At 41.8% G+C, this 8,735-nt stretch overlaps 1 long non-coding RNA gene across 1 annotated transcript; it reads left to right on the top strand.

Moving 5' to 3' along the window:
- The first annotated feature begins 3,061 nt into the window (after positions 1-3,061).
- Positions 3,062-6,374, top strand: LOC124974431 (uncharacterized). The gene is made up of 3 exons (XR_007106777.1): positions 3,062-3,137; positions 5,362-5,480; positions 6,194-6,374. It is a non-coding gene; the product is annotated as an uncharacterized LOC124974431 (long non-coding RNA).
- The last annotated feature ends 2,361 nt before the right edge of the window (positions 6,375-8,735 follow it).

The raw sequence follows: 8,735 nt of genomic DNA, 5'->3' as shown, positions 1-8,735 counted from the left end.
AGAGGAAGTTAGCTGGGGTAACTAAAAACAGGAAAGTTCTGGGGAGGAAAGAAACACTGGGGAAGAATTAGAAAATAAGGAAACCACTGTATGATCATATGTTCAAACTCTAGTAGAAATAAGCCCAGGTTTATAGAAGAAAAGCTGCTCGGTGTGCCACAGGGGGATCTTCATTATCAGGATCTAATAGCAACAGAAAAGAACTCTTAAAGAGAACAAAGTGAGGAAGAATTGAGTGGTATTAATCTAGAAAACAATTACTCAGAAAATTTAAGAACAAGGGAAAAAGGAGAGCTAAGTCTAACACAAAGAACCCCCAAAAGGAATAACCCAGTGGTAGTGAAAACTTAAGAACAAGGGGAAAAGGTAGGAGAAAGCTAAACCTAATACAAAGAGCTTCAAAATTTGTAGAACCTGCCCATATTTGAGGAGCAAAATAGAGAAGACTGATTGAAAACAGCTATGCAGAGCAGTGTTATCTGGAGGACAATGTCTAATTGGAGAGCTCAGTGGCAAGAAATAGCTGTTGAAACTGCTTGCAGAAACATAATAGCAAGGTTTCCTGGTAGAAATGTTGATATTGCTAATAGAAGGCTAATATGATACTCAAAATTGATATGATCCTGGAGTGTATGCACAGATATACAGCAGAAAAGAGACAATACCCTAACAAAAGATAAGAGATTACTATAGTAAAATCTGTTGCACCTCATGCCCCAGGTCTTTGCCCAAGGCGCAGAAGGGAAACACATTGGGCTAAGGAGTGCAAATTGATTACTGTTGTTGAGGGAAAGATGTTACCAAATCATTTAAGAAATAGGGCACAGAACTCTTCAACTCAAGGCTCACAAAATGGAAGCAGCTGTCATAGCCCTTGTAGCATTTAAGGAGTAACAGATCTTTTTGCTGATAGTGATTGCATCACTCGGTCAATTCCCAAATTGGAATTGATTGGACCCATAGCCCCTTATAATCTGATTTAGCCACATAGATGATTTTCATCTTTTTCTCAGTAAAGCAAGTTGCTTATTTTCATCCTGTGTAACTTTTTAATTCTTCATGTTGGTACCTCACCTTTAAGGAGAGTTTATAAGTAAAGGGAAGCTATCAAAAAGTTAATGGAGTTATTGTTTTTTCAGCACAGTTTGGCACTAAATTTTGGTATTTTTAGGTTATATACTAATAGGCTTGGGTGTGCTTGTGTTAATTCTATTCTACATCTACAAATGCCTCAAAGCCAGTCAGCAGGCTCATAATGTGATCATAAATCAGGCCATGGCCACCCTTGAAGTAGAACAATCTCCCAGTATATGACTTGGTGTATTGGATTGATAGTCAAAGACGGGTAAGATTCATGGGGAGCTCAAACCAACCTAAGACAGGAAATGAGGGCTAGAGCCTCATTATCCAATGATGGGTAAGGATGTTGCTCTGCTGTGGACAACCTAAGACACACACGATCCCTGCCAGTTTTCTTTTCATTTTATATAAAGAAGGGGGGAATTGTTGGGGGCTATGCCATGCGAACTCGCCGAAGATGGCACCTGGCAGCTAGCCAGAAGCTGTTTTGATCACATTGAAGGTACGCGTGCACAGGTGTTCTCAAGTGCTCCTGCTTGCGCCTGCTCATGATTGAGCTGCTGGCTCCTCACCTGATCTCAACTGGCGTGGCTCCGCCCTCCGCCTCTTGGAGGGAATATAAGCAGACAGTAGGTAATAGAGAGCAGCAGCAGGCAGAGAAAAGTGATAAGGAGCAGCAGCATGCAGAGAAAAGTGACAAGGAGTAAGGAGTGACGGTAAGAGGAGCAGCTAGCAGAAAGAAACAGAAGCCATTAGCAGAAAAGAAGCGGCAAGCAGATAGAAACAACTAGTAGGGGCAGCAGTGGAAGATAGATCGCAGAGCAGAGAACTGAGAACACATCTTTAGGTTGCAGATCACAGATTGCAGTACACGGGACACATCCCGAAAGCACCTTAGGTAAACGGACCCTTAGTTCACAGGATGCAGGACGCACCTTTAAGAAGCAGCAGCAAAACTGAGAAGACATGGATTTCTGAAAGTGTAGTCTCTCTCTTAAGCAAAGTCTTTCTCTTATGCAAAGCCTCTCTCTCTTCTCTCAAAGCAAGCAAACTTCAGTTCCTCTATCCTCTATACCCACGCAAAGTGTTGCTGCAGGCGGTGACAAATTGCCATGGGCGGCGACAAAGTTTGAGAAAGGTTTGCATTTGAGAGCCTGGAACAGAACAGAGAGAAGAGTGAACACTCTAAGGTGAGGGGTACTCACAAAAAGGACCAAGAGAAGAATGAGAAAGGAATTGTTAGGGAAGGCAGATAAAAGAAAGGGAGAAGACTGAGTACTGTTATTTGAGGGGTGTTCACTCACAGGACCAAAGGAGACTGAGTAAGGACAGAATAAACTGAGTAATGACAGGTTAGGTGAATTTAGTTGCTTAAAAAATGAAGACTGAGCTATGTTAGAAGAGAGCCTATCACCAAGAGTATCCAGTGGAATCAGAGCACTAGTAAATGAAGGAGTCTCACCCACAGGACTCAGAGGACCTTGAGAATATATGGATGAAGGGAGATTTAGGGCAGGACCCAGAGAAGACTGAGAACTAGTGGGAGAGGGGCACTCACCCAAAGGACTCAGAGGAGTTTAACAATGGTGCAGGTGTGAAATTAAGACAGGATCCAGAGAAGACTGAACACTGGTGGGATAGTTGTGCTCACTCAGAGGACTCAGAATACCCTGAGAAATGTTCAAGTACATGTGATGAAGACAGAACCCAGAAAAGCCTAAGCAATATTAGGCTACCTGGTGTCACAACCATGATCCAGAGGAGGTTGAGATAAGATTGGTTACAGGAATTTAGCACATGACACAGACTGAGCACTGCTGGGTGAGGGGTGCTAAACCAGATTTCCCAGAGTATACTGAAGCAGTGCTGGATGAGAGGCACTCCTCAGAGACACAGAAGACAGAGAACTGGAAGTAAGAGGTACTCCAAAACAATATTCAGGGAAAACTGAACACCTGTGTTAAGGGGGCCTCACCACAGGTGATTCAGATGATCCTCAACAATGGTGTGTGTTGGGTTAACAAGGACAGGACCTGGAGAAGACTGAACACTGTCAGGTGAGTGGCACTCACCCACAGGACCCAGAGGAGTCTGAGAAGGATTACCCTGGATAACCTGGAACAAGAAAGAAGACAGAGCACTGTAAGTTGAAGGGCGCTCACTAATAGGACCCAGAAAGGATTGAGCATGGAATGGTTAGGGAACTCAGACTAAGGAAAGAGAGGATACTGAGATCTGTTATGTGAGAGGACCTCACCCACAGGAGCCAAAGGAGACTTAATAAAGACAGGTTAGGCAAAATGGAGCAGCTTAAACAAAGAAGGCAGAGGCATGTTAGGAAGGACTAGCACCAGGGGTTCCCAGTGGAATCAGAGCACTAATGAGGGAGGGGTGTTCACACAAAGAACTGAGAGTACCCTGAGCAATGATGAGACTGAGTACTGGTGGGAGATGGGTGCTCACCCAGAAAATTCAGAAGATGCTAAGCAATGATGATTGAGAGGAGGGTTAGGGCAGAACCCAGAGAAGACAGAGCAAAGACAGATGAGGGGTGTTTGACTACAGTATCCAGAGGAGATAGAGTATTTTGGGAGAGGAGTTCTCACCTACTCAGATTTGGGACCTTTTTGAGATTATTCATTGTGCCATTGTATCAGTGATCTCAGGTGTGGTGGTAATGTTCCTATTTCAAAGGTCTGAAGAACTCCCCCATAATGATGGAAAGTTGTCCTTTGCCACATTTCACACTTTCCCTTAAATATGTGCATTATTCATGAGTTAGCATTCCTAGGAGATTTCCTGCCCTTTCAAACAAGAGTAGCCAGTGACCTATCAGAGAAGATACTGAAATATATGTCTTCCATCCACTGCTCAGAGGAATTTTAGAAATTCTGAACATGTTACTTCACTCATAAGAGTTTAACCCCTTGAGTAAAGGTCTGGAGTTGATGGAATGAGGTCCTCAGTGCTATTCCAATTAATATACATAAAAATTGTCTTGTGCTTTCCAGCTTTGGTGAGGATCCTCTCTGCATGGAGATACCAATGGTCTATTAAGGGTCTTGGAAAGAGGACTTATCCTCATCTCCCCAAGTTTCCACAGTCATGTTTGCCTAGATACAGAGGTAATGCCAGAGATGGTATACTGACATTAGTTAGAAAGAGGCTTAGCCAGAGAGCTCACTAATGGAACCAGGTTGCCTAGGACTCATTGGAGAGTGAGCACTCATAGTTGAAATTTGTATACTCATAATACCTAGAAGAGACTGAGTACTGATGGGAATGCGATGCTCACTCACAGGACACAGATGACACTGAGAAATGGTGTGTGAAGGGAGATTAAGGACAGGACCCCAGAGAATACTGAACACTGTCAAGAGAGGGGCACTCACCCACAGAAACCGAACTAGAATGAGCAAAGGAATGGTTAAAGAATGCAGAAAAAAGAAACATAGAAGCCTGAGCACTAATAAGTGACTTGCACTCAGCCACAAGGTAGAGAATAAACTGAGTAATGACAGGTTAGGTGAACTTAGAGGGTAAAAAAAGAGGCTGAGCAATGTCAGGAGAGGGGTTATCACCTAGAGGACCCAGTGGATTCTGAGAACTCATTCGTGAGGGGCACTCATCCCCAATACTCAGAGTACCATGAGCAAAGATGGGTGATCAGAGATTCAGGGAAGGACCCAGAGAAGACACAGCATAGGTGGGAGAGATGTGCTGAACTCTGAGACACAGATGAACCTGAGCAATGGAGGTAGAGGGAAGATGTAGTGCAGGACACAGAGAAGCCTGAATACACTTAGATGATATGTGCTTGACCACAAGGGCCAGAGGAGACTGACCTCTGCTGGAAGAGGGTTATTCATCAAGATGTCTCACAGCACTTGAACTCTTTTCAAGAATAATATTCTCATTTACTTCAGGGGTTGTGAGACGGCGGTGCTTTTTCAAAGTTCTGATGAACTTCTCCTTGATGTTGGGATGTGGCCACATTTGACACTGACATTTGAAGGTATGCATTGTACTTGGTCCATAGGTCCTAGGACACTTCCTGTCTTGTCAAAAGAAAGCATCCCGTGGCATATCAGAGGAGATTCTTGAAATATTTAAATATGTTTTCCATCCACTGTTCAGAAAATTGTCATAAGTTCTGGGCATACATACCCACAAGAATTTAGTCACTTGAGCAAAGTGAGGAAATGATGTACAATGAATGGTGGAACTAGGTCTTTAGTGCTCTAGGAATTGACATCCATTGAAATTATCTTTTATTTTTAGGCATTTGTGAGGAGTCTCTCTGCATGGCTGCTCTAAAGGCCATTGAAGTTATTGGAAGTAGGAAGTATCCTCATCTCTGCAAGTTTCTACAGTCATGTTGACCTGGAAGCACAGATAAGGTCTGAGATTTACTGATATTAGCATGAAATGGGCACAACCTGAGTGTTCATTAAGGGAAATAAGACTCAGAGGACCCTGTACAAAGGTGTGCAAGGGGAAATGTAGGGCAGGACACAGAAAAGACACAGAACTTGTGGGAGAGGGGATCTCTCCCAGAGTACTCTACAGACCCCAAACAATGGTGATTGAGAGGAGTTTTATGGTAGAACCCAGAAAAGACTGAGCCAAGTTAAATGATGGGTCCTTGACCAGAGGATCAAGATGAGAAAGAGCTCTTTTGCACGAGGGTTTAACTCCTAAAAATGTCAGAATTTTGGAATCCTTTTCAAGAGTGATTCTCTGGGCAGTGTCTCAGAATCATGAGGGATGGTGAAAATGGTGCTTTTTAAAAGGTCTAAAGAAATCATCCATGATGATTGGAAATTGTCCATGGTGATATTTCACACTATCACTTGAGGGTGTGCATTGTGCCTGACCCAGGAGTCTTAGAAAGGTTTTTCTCTTGTCAAAGAGAAGACAAGATCCTGAAAAAACTGTAATATATGCTTTGCATCCACCACCCAGAGAGATGGCAGAAATACTGGCATGCTACATCACTTATAAGAGATCAGATAGTTGAACAAAGTTATGGAAATGGTACACTATGAGTGGTGGAATGAGGTCCTCAGTGTTGTGAGAATTGACATCAATTAAAATTGTCTTGTATTTTTAGGTATTGATGAGGAACCTATCTGCACAGCAGCACCAAAGGGATATTGAGTTTGTTAGAAAGAAGGAGTATCCACATCTTTCCATGTTTCCAAATTCGTGTTGGCCTGGACTCACAGAAAAGGCCAGAGATGGTGTACTGACATGTTAGCAGGAAAGGGGCTCACCCAGAGAGTTCACTAAAGGAATTAGGTTGCCTAGGGCTCATTGGAGAGTGAGCACAAGTAAGTGACGTGTGTCCACCCACAATACCCAGAGGGGACTGAGCACTAGTGGAACTCTGGCACTGATCCACAGGACCCAGAAGACACTGAGAAATGCTGGGGAAGGGAGATTAAGGACAGGAACCAGAAAAGATTGAGCACTGGTTGGAGAGGGGCACTCTCCCAGGGGACACAGGAGATGTTGAACAATAGTGTGTGAGAGAAGCTTAAACACTCCTTAGAAGACTAAGAACTCCTAGGTGAAGACTGCTTAACCACAGGGCACAGGAGACTGAGTACTGCTGGCCTGAAGACCTGGCTCATAGGCTCTCAATACTCACAAGAATGTAGCAGTCACTCTTCTCAGAAGAGTGAACAATTCTGATGTGAACTTGCTGCTGATCTGTGGTCTTATGAGATCTTCTATGCCTCCTGTTATCCCCAGTGTCCTCTCTCCATGGCGGTCTGGGAACAGTGTCCAGCAGTGTGTGGTGCCCTGCCTAGCATGTCTCCTTAACTCCCATACAATTTGTGATGTCATAATGAACTAAGAGCAGGGGCAGGCAAAACTGTTTTGCTACTAAGGCCTTAGAGAGTGTGTGAGGCCCTCAGGATTTTCTGTGTCCCCAGTGTAACCTCTCCCTATCCCTCTCCCTCTCCCTCCACCTCTACCTCTACCTCTCCCTCTCACTCAAGTGCAGATAATCTGCTCTTCTGCTTCATAAAATCTCTTGTGTGAGTTCTTGCATCCAGAGTGGTTTTCTGGATGCTTTCAGAAACTATTGCTTTCTACAGTACTTAGATTTCTTTTATCTATATTTTATTATTTAATGAAGTCTGACACAGAAACATCCAAACATCCACAATTTAGAGATTTATTTTTCTCTATCAAAGTAATTAAATGTAATTTTATTATATTGTTGTCAATTACATTAATATAACTACTAGTTTATGATTGTGTTCTGTTTCTTGTAGATGACTAAAGAATGATATAGTATACACAATGATTGACCTCAGAATAAATGCTGATAATTAAACAGGGTACAAAAACTATGGCATAAGGCTATTTCCTGATTTTAAAACCATATCTAAAGTAAATAACTTGCAGTTTTCAAAACTTTATTCACTGTAGCTCATTTGTAATATCTATCCCATGAAATTGCAACATACAAATACATGAAAGAAATAAGTAATGGTCCTGATTGAAGAGTTAAACTGTTTTGAATATCAAGAAAGTATCAAAGTCAAACGAACAAATCATTTGCTTCAAATATCAAAGTGCTATGCTTCTTTACCTTACCAAGAAAAAAAAAAAAGAATAAACATTTTGTTTGCACAAAATTATTTCTGAATCTTTCTCTTGTAGTAAGGAATTCTGTTGTCATCAGGTGATAGGAGGTAGCAAGCTATTCCTATAGTAGATATCACTGATGATTTTCTCACTAGAATTGACTTTTCCTTAACCCATTTTAATGTACCTCAACTTTAATGTGAGGTCTTTATAGGTCCAGAAAAATTTATCATAGACTGGAACTTATTTAGTCACTTAGATATCATTGAAAGACTCAGTGTTTAGCATGATGTCTATTTGAAAAGATTGAATCTCAGGACCCTTGTAGTGAATGTAAAAAGAAAAGCATAGAAAACACTACATTTCTGAACCCTATGGTGTGCACCATCCAAAATCAATCTTTTCCACATATTTGGACCATGTGTGCTAACTCAGAAATCAGTAATTTTGTTTTTGTTAATAGAAGTAGGATATTATCTTTCTTATAGGCAAGGGCATCTTGGATGCATCCAGGACCAACCTGACTGTTTGTGGTTCCTCTGACCCAAAGGTGTAAGTGATACAGAGCAGAGACTCCAAGAGATGTGGGCACATTAGAAACACAGAGAAAGTGTTTAGATCCAGCAACCACTGGCACCTGTGTATAATTCAAGCCATTGAAGAGGCAGAGGCAGGGGGATCACAAGTTCAAAGCCAGCCTCCATAACTTAGTGAGGCTGTATGTAAGTAAATTAGCTCGCTAATGTATCCTGCCTCAAAATACAATATAAAAAGGATTGAGGATGTGGTTCAGTGGATAAGCACCACTGGTTAAATCCCAAGTACTAGGAATATATAGATAGATGATAGATAGATAGAAAGATAGATAAAGTGGTTTGAATCCAGAGGGAGGGAGGAAATTGATACAATAAAATTTTTCAACATAGGCAGAAGGTTTATTTCAAAAAATGGGAAGCCGTATTCTTAGCTAATCCTCAGAATGGGAAATATTAATTTTTACTTGGAACACATATAAATAAATTTGGCATCACTGGTATTATAGATGCTAGTAA

The sequence above is a fragment of the Sciurus carolinensis genome, unplaced genomic scaffold (genome assembly GCF_902686445.1).
Source record: "Sciurus carolinensis unplaced genomic scaffold, mSciCar1.2, whole genome shotgun sequence".
Classification (NCBI taxonomy): Eukaryota; Metazoa; Chordata; class Mammalia; order Rodentia; family Sciuridae; genus Sciurus; species Sciurus carolinensis.
Note: the sequence above shows the minus strand (reverse complement) of the source record. Positions and strands in the feature narration are given on the sequence as shown.